Genomic DNA, 15,516 nt, shown 5'->3' with positions numbered 1-15,516 from the left:
GGTTTGTTCTCAAAGCACATAAGCAATTTTGCTTAATTGCCCTGTGAAAGTGTATGATGTTAGGAAATGGATCATTGTACACCGGCTCAAATGCTTTTGGGTGTTGTGCTGTTTGAATATCACTTCACTGTAAGCAAACATCGTGAGTTCTGTTCAGAAAATAGCAATGTGTGTGACACTGAGGATTACCTACATTTGGTGACACCACAGAAAAACATTGGCTCATGGATGGCTCACAATTTCCCATAAACTTGAATTTATGGAGGTTCTGTTTTTTTTCCCCCCATCTCATATTTTTTGCATTTTATAACTTCCACCAACTGTACAAACATCTGCTTGGAACTGTAAGGTCTCATCCAGTGTTTTCATACCATTTCTCCAACTTGTCCAGACTGTTAGAGTTTCTAGTCCCATCATTAGTATACTTGCATTCCTCCCATCTTAGTGTTTTGTAGAGGTATATCAGTACATATTCCAGCTGCATCTAGCAGGTTGTTATAAAAACATTTTAAACATGGTCAATTCCATAACAGCTGTAGTGGAAATATTAAGACATGGCTTGAAGCAGTGATTGAGCACCTGGTGGGAAGGCGAGGTCACCCCAGGGGAGCTCAGATGCACTCAGTGCAGCTGAGTTACCAGAAGGGCTGGAGCCAGGGTCCACCCCTTCCCAGACCTCATTTAATTGTTGGCAGTGGAGATGAGGACATTTTGCTGGAGATCCCTGTGTATCTGAGGCCTTCTGAAGGTAAGAAGCGTTGCTTTTTTGTTTCTATGCTTACGGTTGTTGCCTTGGACTTGGCTGCTCTGTTGTTGTTGCTGTGCTTTCTGTTGTGTTATAACAGTTAATTACATGATTTTTGTTTATGAGCCACCAATAGCAGCTACATTCTGCTTAGTGCTGTGGATTTGTTCGTCTGTTTGACCTGTGTCATATCAGCAATTCAATTAGAACTTATGTTTCTACCTTTTTGAATGAGAAGGTCTTTAGGGAATATATCAATAGCAATTCTGTGACATCAGGTGATGTCTATTGTTTTCTGTCTATCCGGGTCGTCAACTCATTCATAAAAAGAAATGAGTTTGATCTGAGAGGATTTGCAGTTGACAAATCCATTCTGAATCTTAATCACCTCCTTGTTTTCTTTCATGTGTTAACAAAGATTTTATTCATTTTTCTGACATTTGAAGGTAAGCTGACTGATACACAAATCCCTGATTAGTCTTTTTAGTCTCTTCCTTTCTTGGAAACTGAATACATTTGCCCTTTTCCAGCCTTCTGATGCTTATTGGCACTCCCTGACTTTCCTTAGATAACCATGAGAGGTTCTGACATGACTTCTGCCACCTCCTTGTTCAGGTTCCTGGGATAAATCCATCAGGCTCAGGCAGCGTGAAAACTTGAGAACTCCTTTAGTGTTCTGGCATCTCCTTTTGTGCTTCAGTAGAGAGATCCCAATGCACTGCTACTGTTGCTTATGTCAGCTGTTGTCCACCCTTCAGCTTTCTGCTTAGAAATGCAAAATAAGGCACTGAGTGTTTTGGCTTTCCTTCTTTTATTTCTTATTTTTGTGCTGGTGACTTTCCTCTTTTTGTTTGCCAGTAAATCAGTGCTTTGCTTGGTCCCTTTCTCTCCATGTATCTTTATCATTGGTTCTTGCTAGTCCTGATGTTAGTTGTTTAATCCTATCCCTTGCAGTTTAGTTTTCTCTCTGCATTCTTATGCTGTTTTCTTACATGCCTGAGCAGTTTGAGCCTTCTTGTAGATGCTTTTTCTGTGTTTTAAATGGAATGAAGAATTTGTAGCTTCTTCCCTCTTTTCCAAACCTTCTCTGACATTTGTGGTTGGCTTGCAAAGTTATTCTTTCATTTTCATAGTAATTGTTCTCCTGCTGCTTTTCTGTTGAAGGGATATATACATATATATAAGAAATATACATATATTTTAGGAACAGCATTGCATAGAGGAGGAAAGCAAAAATCAGCTATCCTTCAAGAACATGAAATTTCATTGTTTCTTTGTGATCAGATGCTGCCCTCTTTTGTAGAGAATAAGACAGACATTCATTAAGGAGCAGAGTGGAGCAGCTGTTGCATTCTCCCCTGGTGCTGGCTTTTCTTGCAGCCTGACTGCAGGAGCAGTGCAGACACAGCTTGTGACTTTTTCAATTGAAGGTCTTTCTGGGCTTTTCTAACAGCAAGGGCAAAGAAATGAGGAGTACATTAATAAATACAGACCTAAATCTCAGTGCTAGGAAAAACCTGACTTGTTTGCTTATAGTGCATTCCTTTATGCTTTCAGGCTGTAAAAATGGGCCTGAAATTCAGGTGTTCAAATTCAATTACCCATTTGAGTAGTTGAAGTGGTTACAGCTGTCTCAAAACACAGTCTTTTGTGGCAGCTCTTTAACAGCTTTTTCTCTCTCGGTTTTACAGAAAACAAATGAGTTTTCTTCTCCATCACAGCATTTTGTTACTCCGTGGCAGAAACTATCCCTTAAAATTATCCAAACCGCAGCTGTCTACTGCTGTCATCTCAAGTGATCTTTTATACCCCTGCCCTGTGTGTTCAATGCACGGGAACATTTAACGGTGCTCTTCCACTGCCACCTTCTGGCTGCCGCCAGTGGGACGTCGGCTACATGACCCGATAGAGTTAACCTGACACGAGCAGGGTGATAATGTAAGGAAGGATGAAACTGGAAAGCAGATAGGCGGTTCTGTTTTACCTTCTGCCAGTAGAGAAAGGAAAAAACACCAACAAAAAAATAACAAAAAAGAGAAAGCAAGCAGCATTCCTCCCCCCCCCCCCCATGCCATACCTGTCCCTGGTTGACCAGAAAATATAGAAGGCAGTTTTGTATATAGAAAATGAAGGTTTCCCCATTGAATATTTACTTTTATTCATTTCAGGAAATCCTGATGTGTGGAATGGGGGGGGGGAAAGTGTATTGATCTGCACAGTACCTTGCAGTCTGAGGCTTTAGCTAAAAACCTGGTGTTATGACCCAGACAATGTGACATAACTACAGGAAAGGTGTGTGTGGTCAGATGCATCTCTCTTCTGAATTATGAATGTATTAACATTATTAACTCGAGGTTGAAAGAAAGGTTGAGGTCTACTAATGGCTTGCTTTATATCATCACCAATCAGAAAACAAGTGTTGCACCAACACAAATTATCTACTTGAATCATGAGCTTCATTTGTGATGCCTTTTCTAGTTTGCACTTCTTTAGGATCATGCCTGTATTTTAGGATCATATGCTCACACAATCCTATGCTCTGTGCTGCACTGTGTAGTGGGCTGTACCAAGACCTCGCAGAGTGCAGCTGGCTGCTTTATGACCTGCAGGACAAGCAGATTCCCCTCCCACCCCTGACTATCTGTAGGTTAGAATAGAGCACGTTATGTATCTGTGCTGTTCTCACTGGAACCACCTTCTTTCATGTGGGTTTAATTGTCCTTTCTCAGAGTCCTGTGAATGCAGCTGTTGGGAACCAGCCTGAGCCATTAGTCTGTAATGCTGACTCTAGCAGTGCTGCACTGAGTGACCTCAGCAGTGACAACAGATGTGTGCAGTGTTCTCCAACATTGTCTGCCAGCCAGGATGCAAGAGCACTCAGAGCTGGGTTAGCTGGATTTATTCTGTAAACTCAGAGGTGAAAGCAGACAAGCTTTGTTGATTATGAGAGCTTTTTACCCTCACAGGCATACTTTGCGCCTAATTGATTAAATGTAGGAGTGATGTATATAGTGCCTAAATCCCTCCTGCTCTTTTTTGATACCGCATTTAAATGAGCACCCAAGAAATGTCCAATATTCAGTTTGTCTCCAGCAGATGTCAGTAGAAGCTTCGGAAAGGAGGAATGGCACCAGAACAAGATACTATTCAACCCTTGCTTTACTTATTTTGCTCAGGGAGAGAGCGAGTGCTCCATTCTGCAAATAAATGGTTTTCCAAGCCAGGTTACTTCAGTATTATTTTTTTTCTTTCCCCCTTTCTTGAAGTAGAGCTCAAAGATTGTTTAGGTGGAACGCTGTCCACAAGCTCTTGGCAACAGGCATTTGACAGTGTGGGATAGTTGTAGTGAATGGTGAGTAGGAGAAATTCTACAAGATTGTTTTCATGTTAAAGGTCAATTTTTCTGTTTTCCAGCATGTAAAAAAACGAATAGTCTTAGTATAATCTTAGTATTAATGTGTTAAAAGAATTAACATGTGCTGTCCTCTCTGTGACGTTCTTTGGACTTCTGCTGAGTGTGCCTGCGCATACACAATTTGCACATCTACTATGACTTTTTCAATTGTTATCCCAGTCAGTTTAACATCTGTTTATGAGGCTGGATAGTGATGGGACAAGGAGGAATGGTCTTAAAATGAGACAGGGGAGGTTTAGGTTAGATATTAGGAGGAAGTTTTTCACACAGTGTGGTGATGCACTGGAACAGGTTTCCGAAGGAGGCTGTGGGTGCCACATCCCTGGAGGCATTCAAGGTCAGGCTGGATGTGGTTCTGTGCAGCCTGGTCTGGTGGTTGGTGACCCTGCACATAGCGGGGGGTTGAAACCAGACAATTGTTGTGGTCATTTTCAACCCAGGCTATTCTATGATACAATTTAAAGGAATCAGAGCCTCCAGTGGCTGCAGTCAATGGTGGTGTAACTCTGAGTTGCTGAATACTCAGTTCCTAAGTGCCAGGTTAAATTTGTACTGGGTTCCGGCAGTAGTTAGGTTTCTCAATACTCTGAAGATTGGTGCCTAAATCCCATAACATGGCTGGATGCGTTTACTGCTGCAGTTCTGGTTCTCGTGCAAATAAAACATTGTGTGAAATTTTATTAACAAGTTTATCAGGAAAAGTTTTCATGATTCTTTATCAGATAATCCATTTACCTATTCAGAAAAGCGAATTTATTAAAATAGGACTCCATTGTTGAATACTGACTCTGTAAGTCCTTAAAAATACTTGGGCTAATACAAAAAGACAGTTTCTATTAACATTAAGTATTTGGAAAAATAAAGACAATATTAATATTCATTACCTGAATTTACAATTGTCTAGGAAGGAAATTCTATCTTCACTTATTCCTAGATCTATCATTTCAAGTCGTCATAAATTCCCAGCATCTTCTTTCCTCTTATACTGTATTCATTATGTTGTGTTGAGATTCATGCTAAGAAGTTATAAAGGATTCTTGATGCATTACGTGAGCTTGTCTCTTGAAATGGATTCAGTGAGTAACAAAATCTGTCTTTACGGAAGATTCAGAGTATATGAGGAAATAATTTGGAGCTGACAATAAATAAGAGCCATCACTGAAATTTTTTTGTTGGCATCACCAGCTTGCATCAAATGAAAGAGATCATCTGTTGGTGTTTTGTGTTTAGCATTGTCTCTGTACATCCAGCACCAGGCTTTACATGAAGAAGACCAAGTTTTATTAAAAATACAAGCATGCCTCTTCCAGCATACAAGGGATTCCTTATTTGCTCCCTTCTAGCAATGAAAAGGATAGGACTTGCTACCTAGGTGAGCTGTGAAGTGCTGTAGAGCCCCATAATGATTCCTTTGGGCCTTTGGAAACAGCACTTGTCCAAAGGATCTCATTTGTCACCTATCAGTTACAGACAGAGCTTCCTTGTGAAGTGCCAAATGTAGGACTGATGTGCCATGACTTGGTGGCCAGCATCTGGTTGGCAAAGTGCAATTCCTTCCTCGAGGAGGGTTATCCATGAAGGACTTACACCTGAATACAGAGGCTTGCATTGCCAGGGTGGCTGGGCCTGAGATTAGGTGCTGAGATGCTTCCATGGTTATCAGGGGAAACTTAGAAACTGAAATGCTCACCAGCGTTTATACAGTGGAGCTTTGGTGGACGTTCCCAGATGGGATGGCAGTTCTGTAACAGCAGTTGTGTGAAACACTGATTAAAGGCAATAGCATGTTTGAGAATGTATTTTCCCAGTACTATGCTTACAAAGGTCTCTTAGTGTCTGTGGGATGGGGAGGAATATGACTCACCCAGGGAGGAACTTTTAAGCTGTGTTTTGTGTTCAGCCAACAACAATGCCATGGCTGCCAACACCAAGCAATTATGTTATACAAGATACCAGGGTAGTCACCTGCCTGGAGTTGCTCACAGAAGTCTGCACGTGGCCAATAGCCACAACACACATGCTGCAGTGAGAGAAGCAATGGGAAACTGAAGGACACACTGGATGTGGGATGAGAGACTTGTACTCCAAAATCCCCATGCTGTGGGGTGGGATGTGGTTGGGTTAATGAGGAACTGAATCTGAGCTGTGTGGTGGGAACAGCCCTAGTCAGGCACTGAGATTAGCTCATGGCCACTCTGTTGGCCAGATGGTATAGCTGTTGGCCCCAGGACCTGCACCAGAGCTGCTCATGATCAAAGGATACAGGGAGACATCTCAGCAGTGAAGAGAGAAAATAGGCACTGGAAAAATCCTAGCTACTGGCGACAGTTTATTATGAAGTTGTACCACTCTGGGTTATGAATGTCACATCGTAAAGTGATCTACTGCTCTAGTTTTTCTAGCATTTAATTGTGCTTTCATCTACCTCGGTGAGGTAATCAAACCATGTTGTGAGAATAAAATCTAGCCAGGCACTGTGTGTATCCGCGTGCTTAGGGAAAATTATTCCTCTTTTTTTTCCCTAAACATGTGACACCGATTATCTGCAGATACTTGATGTGCTTGTGATTTCAATCAGCATTTGTTCATTCATTGCCTCTCAGTTTATTGATTTATAAGCCCTTTAGAATGGTATGATTAGTGCTAGCATTTTATTCTCAGTGGGGGTAAAATGGTATTTCATTATTAGCGTGTTAGAAGCTATTTCAAACTGACAGTTTGTTTTGAACCTGGGTAAGAGAAGTGACATTTATATTTGGAAGCAGAAGATTGACACAGAAATTATTCTGAAACATAATTACAGTCAAGGCAAATACATAATAGAGAAATTCCGGCTAGAGTTTCTCTGGCTCCTCCTCCATCAGTAACTAATTCTTGCTCTTTTCTCAGCTCTGAGTGGTGAGACACAGCAGTTTTCCCTGAAGGCATTTATAGAAGATGTAAAGATTTTTACCCATTAAGGCAATGCAGCACACAACCACAAGTTGGGATATGAGCAAATGCTTGTTCTGCAACAGCCAGTTCAAGATATAATGGGTATTTGCAGTGTTATTGTGTAGTGGAAAAAACATCCTGCAGAGAGGGCTAGCATCAATGTGGAAGCTGATGTCTTGGGGCATTTAGAGCAGGAAGCACCCTTGTACTCTAGCTGATTTGAAAACTGATGCTCACTGTGGTGCTGGGGTGCCTGCATGCTCCACCAGCTCTGGGGGATGTGGATTCACTTTCACATGGCCCTCCATTGCTGCTCTGTGACTTTCTTGTGTTCTCCAGGCTTGGGTCAGGATCTTCCAGCCACCAAATGAGTCAGTGTGTGCCCTAGGATTGTCTATGTAAATGTTTCAGATTTTCCCTCATCTTAACATTTACTTTATATCATAGAGGTGTCTTTTTTTTTTTGCCAGTGTCAATTTTTCCATATTCTAGGAGGGCTCAGGAGCACCTGAAAGATTTAGTTGCTGGATTTTAACTGTGAGTTCTAGTAGGGCACTATTTCCCCCAAAGGATCTTGATTTTAGTGCCTGATCCTCCATGTGTAAGGAAATTTCCCATTGATTCAATCAGTAGGTGTAGAGTCCAGAGCCTTTGTGAAATGCTAAGAATTTCCATCTCATCACTAGTGCTCAAGAACACTCTGCAGGTTTCATGTGGGAGTTATATAGAGCCTATTAGGCAGAGTACATGAAAGAAATAGATCCAGAGAGCAGAAGTGAGTCAATGTATTACATGAAAGCAGATGCTAAGCATGACTTTATTTGTTGCTGTCTTCTCTGCAGTGGAATGAAAAAAGACTGCAAATTTACCACTACTACACCTTTTTGTGGGGGGGCGGGGGTTGTTTTTTACATTTATTAGTGATTCATAGAATGTATTATGGTGTAGTATCTAATACATTGTAGTAGACTGAATAAATAGAATTTTTGAGAGTCTACGTTTTATTTTGTCCCATGGGACAAAGGTTTCAGTCTTCTGTGGGTGCTCTATTACTCCATCCCTTCTGAGCTGCCATATTCTGGTAGCCAGTCTCAGTTTGTTATAGCATTTCAGATTCACTTTTAGAGAATGAAGTCAAATGTGCATCCATTATCCGTACATACTCCCTTAATTATACAGGAGGGCAGCAAAAAGTGATCATTATAAATAGTACGTCAGTTTTGATTTGAATAACACAGAGGAGGCAGCATGGTGGCTAGAAGTATGGAAAAATATGAATATATGTGAGATTAGAGTTGCTTGACTCCAGACAAATAAAAGCTGAAGGAACTGGTATGTAATTAGGTACAATTATGAAAGATACACAGGAAATTAGAGCTGTTTGTGGATATTTTTGCCATTAACATTTGTCTTTCATTGGAGGAAAACCTCTGACTGGAAATATCTACCCAAATTCTGCCTTGTCAAGCAGAAGGCTGATTTCTGCTTCAATGGAAAAGGGGACAAAAAGCCCCCATGAAACACACCCTGAAGTGTTTTTGGGAGGTGAAAGATTCAAAGACTGAAAAATGTTTGTAGTTTCGATTAGGGAAAAAAATCAAAATTTCCATGAATAAGTTTCAGGATGAAATAGAAGAACTTGTCTTTATCCTAACAATGACATCTGTTTGCAATAACAGTCCATGCCAGTAAACGATGTTATTTTAACTAATCTATTGGCGTGGCGATGAAAGTGACAGTAAAATGTTGATATGGAAGCTAATTTCTGTGTTTGGCCTTGGGATCCATCTTCACAGACACAGAGTGAGTGCAGAAACTATTTTTGGCAACATCACAGCAATCCAGATTTAATTCTGACACTTCTTTGCCTTTCTGAAATCCAAGTAAGACATCTGGCTGCCTTTTCTGTGTATGCCTCTGAAGTGCTATTGAAATAATTTGTATTAGCTATGAATTTGGAGATAGAAATGTGACTAGAAGGTGCGTATGAGGAGGAGGAGACCAATAGCCTGGATTATGAGGGGAAAAAATAAATGGCAACTCTTCAATGTATAATGTGCTTACTGAAAGCTGGGAATAAGATGTCATTCTGAATGTGCTTCTGTGAACTTTTAACTTTCTGTAGTACTTCTATGTCGTTCAGAGGCATGATTTATATGGAACTATGCATACACAAGGCACGTGAGGAATGAGAGGTGATGGCTCTACCGAGTTCTATGAAGAGTCCCCGCTAATGGCACTTGTTTTGCTCGCTGTGGGTGTGCTTCCAGCAGCACCTTGGAACTGACTTACAAGTTTGTGAATTATCAGTTAATTTAATATAATTAAGGTGGCCACAGACTTCTCATCATTTTCTGGAAGCTAGAAATGTTTAGCCAAATTTAGCCAAAAATAGCTGCACAGTTTTGTTTGCAGTTGCTCAGCTTAATATACCGCTGTCTTACTGCATCATGCCAGAAGCCATGCTTTCCAGTTACACTATGAGCTGTAAATTCTCTATAATGAAAAGAGGGGGAAAGAAATCTTCATCAGTTGAGATGGTTGCGTGCTAACCTCTTGAAGCACCAACCTGACCAAGGGATGCAGATGTGCCTGCGCTGTTGGCTGAGGAGGGCCCAAAGCTCCAGACTGCAGGCAGTAGGGTTGCAAGGCATGGTGTGGCCAAGCAGGAGCACATGGAGACCCAGGCAGCCCCTGCGTGTTGAGGCACACATGGCGTGGGAGCCGGCTGCCAGACGCGATCGCAGACCTTGTCTGCAGGCTGCCCACAAGGCGGCCATGTGGGTGGAAGGCAGGCGAGCGGCAGAGAGAACTGGCTGATGGCTGTTTCATTTTGGAGACCGCTTTTTCCAAACGTCCTAAACATGGGCCTTAATCATCAGCACTTCTGAAGCACTCATCGTTCTTGTATCCAGGCAAGGAGCCTTGTTATTACCCTCTGAGAGATACCACATTCCCTCATTTCCGATGGAAGAGGGCCTGCCAGCAGTATCAATACGGCACCGCTCAGTTTGTTTCAGATTAAAAATGTCCCCAGGGAAGATCTGTACTTGTCTTTGGTGGGATTCAGTGCAGTCATGGGAATCAACTTCTATGCTGGGGCCACTGGTGGTAATGCACTGCTCTGCCTTTGCTAAGAGGGCAAAATACTCCTTGGTCAATCCTTGCACCTCAGACTCTTTGTTGCTGCAAGGGTGGTAGAAGTGGTTTTCTTCATGCAGTCCACCAGTTTGAGAATCCATGTATGAATGCTATTATGTAGGAGTAGCTCAGGCCCCAGTGGCAGGATTTAATGTCAGCCCCCAAATCTCCCTGTGTGCAGGCAGGTTGCAGCAACTCCAACTCTTGATGTGTGGTACCTGACTCTACATGGTAAGGCTGATAGGATTCCTTGCTGGAAGAGGTGCTTGGAACAAGGAGAAAACGCTTTCTGAAAGGCCTTCGTAGTATTGCTTCATGCACTTCCACCTACTTTTGCCCTACATCTCCAGCAACAAAGAGAGTACAGGAGGAACTGATTGGAAAAGCCACGTTTTCAGCAAAATTTAAGGTTGCCTTGTGTAATTCAGAGAGTTATAGGATGCACTTACTGTAACTACATATGCCTTGTGGAGGGGTCTGCACAGGGAAGGCAAGAGATGTTGCAGTCCAGCGTGTTTGTGGAAGGGCCAGTCATTGAGGGTGAAGTAAGTACTGTAGAGATGTGATATCACAAGTTATATAATATCATGGCCAAATATCTGCAGCTGGATGTCATCAAATCAAAATTAGAAACTCATTGGAAGCAAAGGACAGTCTTTGCACAGATTGCCTATAAATCTGCAATAACTAGTTCTCCCTGGGCGTAACATCAAAAACATTTTTTAGTGTCTCATTAGTAAGAAAATTTATTGCTCAACTATTGAACTATGTCGATTTTTGAAAACATTGTGTGAATAATTCCAGAAAGCATGTGTTTGATTTGTATTCATTTTGTGCCGCTGGATAGAAGAAGTGGCTTTTCCCCAATGATGAAATGACACTAATCATGAAATTAGAAGGTGAAGCATGTCTACAGTTTCAGAACAAGGTAAATTTTTATAAGTATGCTAATGCCCTGCCCATAAGTCAAGCTAACATTAAGGAATTCATATCCCAGTTGAGCTTTAAAAATAAATAAATAAATACAAGCCCCAATTACAGTTCTGTAGTTTGGAAAAGGAAAAAACACAAAAAAACACCACTCCTCCCAATCCTTATTATTTTTCTTTGTGCTGCAGTGTGTTTCCCAGCTGTGTCTGTTGGCCATTTTTGTGGCTGAAATAGCTTGGAAAAAGATTGAGAAATAAGGGAAACGTTTAAATAAAACTCAGCACCATCCACATAGGGTGCGAGGGAAGAGTTTAGAAGTACCTGCTCTGCTATGGGGATTTACTGACAGTAAGGTGTGTGCACTGGGGAGGTTAACCACACAGGGAGGTTAATACTGCTAACTGCAGGCAGGGTGCTATTGTCTCTCATGTTTATTCTACCCTCCTGTTGCTAAAACAGTTCCAGGGGACTTAACTGGTATGAGCCCAAGTACATAAATATCCTTTGGACCCATGGGGATTTGTGGGTGCAGCCTGGGGCACCAGGCAGAGGCAAAGGGGCTCCCTAGCTCTCATTTTGGCAAGCCTGGATGTGAACTAGACAGAGGTTTGACTTCTCTTCCAGTTGGGTTTAGCTGGTGAACAGAGTGGGATTAGATAAGTGATGCAGTTTGCCTTTGGAAACATAGCTGGTTGGTTTTATTGTGCTGTTAGCAGGGTTTCTTTCATACTGTTAGTCCAGCCTGGATCTTTCCCTCTTTGGTCTGTACATACAAACTAACAGTTAGAAAAAGAATTTGTGGATGCTTTCTCATAGAGGGATTTATAGAGTGAGCAAAGGAGAGAGAGAAGAAGAAACTGAGTCATAGCAGATGAGTGGTTTGGTCAGGGCTGCTTGCAGCTCAGCAGCTGAGGCAGAACTCATACAGGATGGGCAATCAGAACCCACCAGGCCATGTAAAATACAGCTATGTTTCTAGCTGTCTTTGCAAATTTCATGGTGTGGGTTTTGTTTTCTTTTTCTTTTTCTTGTTTGTTTGTTTGTTTCTTTTTTGGGAGTTAAATATAAAAGAAATAACTGCATCTACATAATGTTTATAGTTCATAAAACAGTTTCAGTCAGAGAATGGTGGAAACCATGGGGGGGAAAAAAAAATGAAGTGTTGCAGCTGCTTACCAGTCTACAATGCTATTACTGATGCAAACAAAGCTGTCAGCCATAGGGAAGGGCTGTGGGATAGGGGACAGGTGAGATGCAGGCCTTGAGTAGCACTGGGATTTCTCCCTAGAGACTGTCTGCTCCACTTGAAGGCTCAAGCTGGAGGCGCAGCCTGGCTGTGGCTCACAGAGGCCCTGTGCCGGCTGGAGATGACACCAGTGTTGCTCCCCCGCTTGCTTCCAGCTGTGAAGGGAGAGCCTGTTCCCAAACACACATGGGAAATGAGAAAATGCAGACATAGCCCTGGCCTTTGCTGAAAGGGGTGGGTGGCAGTGTGAGGCCCCCACAACCCTGCTCTCCACATCAGGCCTCCCAGGCCCAGCTTTATGGGTGAGAAGGATCAAAGTGTTTGAACAGCACCCATATGGGAATTGGTCCTATATGTTGTGTATAATTACACCCAAGTATCTCTGCATCCAAGTTTTGTGTATACTAAAGAGTGTTGGGTGAGAGCCAATGTAGTCTGCATCAAGGATACATGCAGGAGCATCCCTGAATGTCAGCGTGCAGCAGGCTCTGAGCGCATCCCTCTTTGGGGCTAGCTCTGCTGTGGTACTGAGCAGAGACCTTGCCTCTAGCCAGGCTGGGAGCAGAGTTCCTCAATCACAAACTAAGGTCTGATGGACACGCAAAGTTGATGTTGCTCCAGTGTCTTCCAATCTGGCTTCAAAAAATAGTAATAATAATAGTTTTCATTTCTTAATAGAATTCCCCAAAGGCATTATTTGCTTTTTTGTTAAAGCTGGGCAGAAACAGGAAGAAAATCAACACTTCAGTCACTTATTTTAGCCTCTGCAGTAATGTTTTAAAGCAAAAAGCTGTGCAATGACTACACGAGTCCATGTTTCCCTCTTTGTCACAGCCCAGGGCAGGACTCTGGCCCCTTTCTGTGTGCCATTCCCAGCAATGACATAATGTGGAGCAGGCCATGAGAAACTGCTGATCTGCTTGGCTTTTGTAGAGTGAGACTGAACTTGCTCTCAGGAATGCAACCTTTTTCCACCAGCCTGGAAGCTTCCTTATACCACATCCTCAGAAACAACGCTTTCAACCCTCCTCCTCTGCTAGGATTAAGACAGCAAAATGCACTTAGATGGGTAATTGGTGATGGGAAGGCCTCTTATAGCACAGTGTGGCTTGGTAAGGACAGGGAGCCAGGCAGTGTGGGATGGCATGGAGCAAGCAAGGTGAGCAGCAAGCCTGATTAGAGCCCACTGGGGTTATACTTAGGAAGAAGCTGAAGTGAGAGGGAACTTGATTAAAGAAAGAATGAAGGAGCACTGAAGCTGAAGCAAACACATTTCCTTTCCTTTTTTTGTACAGCAGAATATGAATCAACTTGGACAACCAGAGCAAAGCACCCCATGGTGATGTTAAGTACTGCTGGACTAAACCAGTGGGAGCAGGAAGTCTGTGTTCCCATTTTCAATTTTACAGCAAGGCTGTGTGAAGTTGTGTGACAGCCTAGAGTTCAGTCCAGCCACACACCACCCATGGAGTTCTCGTCATGATTTCCAAGGCCAACATTTGCCAGACGTGGAAAGCAAGCTTATTTTAGCACAGCTAACTTACTCAGATAGGTCTCTCTCCTGGAGAAGCTAGACCTTGCTGGGAGGATGTCTTCTATGAAATATTTTCAAAGGGAAAAAGTACTGGCTAAGGAAAGCCTGTGTTTTATGGTGCTTTAAGGTTTTCAAAGGGGAGCCTGAGGTCATGTCTAATTGATGGTTTCAGCTGAGTTCTGCAGAGGACCTTCACTGAGTTGCCTTGGCTTTCTATGAGGCAGGTAGTAAAGGACATTTTCCTTCCTTGTTGCTGCTTTGTCCTGTTGTCTATTTGCCTGCTGCTGAGGCTTGGAGTGACGGTGCTGAACAGCAATGTTGATACCTGGTTTGTGTCCAAGCAGTGTTTTTTTTCAAGTAATTAGTTTGGGAAGTAAAAAGCCTATGGAGCTGTGCTTTTTCAGGGGTGGGTGGGTCAGGTTACCTGCTGAGATGGAGAGGTTACCTGCTTTTTTTGCTTGATAGCCTGGGAAAAAAAAAATGCCTTTATAGAGGAACCCTTTAAAAACAACCACCAGAGCCCCTACCTTTCTTTGCTCCAGAGCCCAAGGGCAGACTTAATTAAAAGTTCCTTCAAAATATACTCCCTACTGCTCTAAGCTACTGTGTTTCAAAAACTCTGGTGCTGCGCCAAAGTGGGAGCAGGCATATATTAAAGTGACAGGTACAAAAGATATTGTTATTCTTTGTGCTCCTTTCTCTGCTGATCCCTCCACGCTAAAGTCCCAATGTAAACATTAGTTAAAAGAAGAAATAATAGCCTCTCTTCTCATCTGCCCATCTAACGAGCAGATTATCACTGTTTGTCTTCTGCCAGCTGCCTCCTCCGGCAGAGGTTTCCCACTCCCTGTTGAGGTTCAGCCCTGAAGTCTCACCAATGTTTTCCTGGAAACAGCAACTTTGTCACACCACGTTTCTGCTGACAGTATTTCCTGAGGGAAGCTGCTCGAGGAAGATCAGGTTAGAGAGCTTTAATATCCATCAGCTACTTACTTGTAGCTGCAAAAATCAAAGCTGCCTTGTTACTGGAGGGCTTTGAATTTACTGAGTGCATCCATTGCTTTATTAAACACAACTCCTGGTTACCTGAAGTATGACCTCACTCACATTTCTGAAGCTCCCACCACCCGTCACTTGTGCTGCCCAGTTTGTGCCTCTCTCAGCACCTGAAGTCCCTTTATCTTCTCTCTGTGCCTAATTCCGGTAATGACATGTCCCAAGCACTGCTGGCTGCTGCCCCTGTGGCAGCCAGTGACAAGAGCCACTGCTGGCAGAGAGACAATGATTTCAGTGAGAAAGGTGGAATCATCACTTTTCCAGCCTATGACAGCAGGACAATGACAGCTGTCATAAGGCAGTGAGAAGAGATAAGCATCCTTCCCTAAAGACTGATGAGAGAGAAGAAGCGTGAGTAGGAGCATATTAAGTTAATCTAACAGCTTGGCATGGACTAGCTTCCCATTTTCACAGTAAGTGGGAGCCTTACTCTATCAACATGCTGAGGTTTTTATTTCTAGCGATTTATAGCCACAGGTTCTGGAGTACTCTGTAATTACATGAGTTTACACTTA

General features: G+C 42.6%; 1 long non-coding RNA gene across 1 annotated transcript; it reads left to right on the top strand.

Moving 5' to 3' along the window:
- Positions 1-726: 726 nt before the first annotated feature.
- LOC140254312 (uncharacterized) lies at positions 727-14,899 on the top strand. Its single transcript, XR_011904140.1, has 3 exons — positions 727-748; positions 13,707-14,273; positions 14,763-14,899. It is a non-coding gene; the product is annotated as an uncharacterized lncRNA (long non-coding RNA).
- Positions 14,900-15,516: the final 617 nt, after the last annotated feature.

The sequence above is a fragment of the Excalfactoria chinensis genome, chromosome 6 (genome assembly GCF_039878825.1).
Source record: "Excalfactoria chinensis isolate bCotChi1 chromosome 6, bCotChi1.hap2, whole genome shotgun sequence".
Taxonomy (NCBI): domain Eukaryota; kingdom Metazoa; phylum Chordata; class Aves; order Galliformes; family Phasianidae; genus Excalfactoria; species Excalfactoria chinensis.
This window is presented reverse-complemented; position numbering and strand designations above follow the sequence as displayed.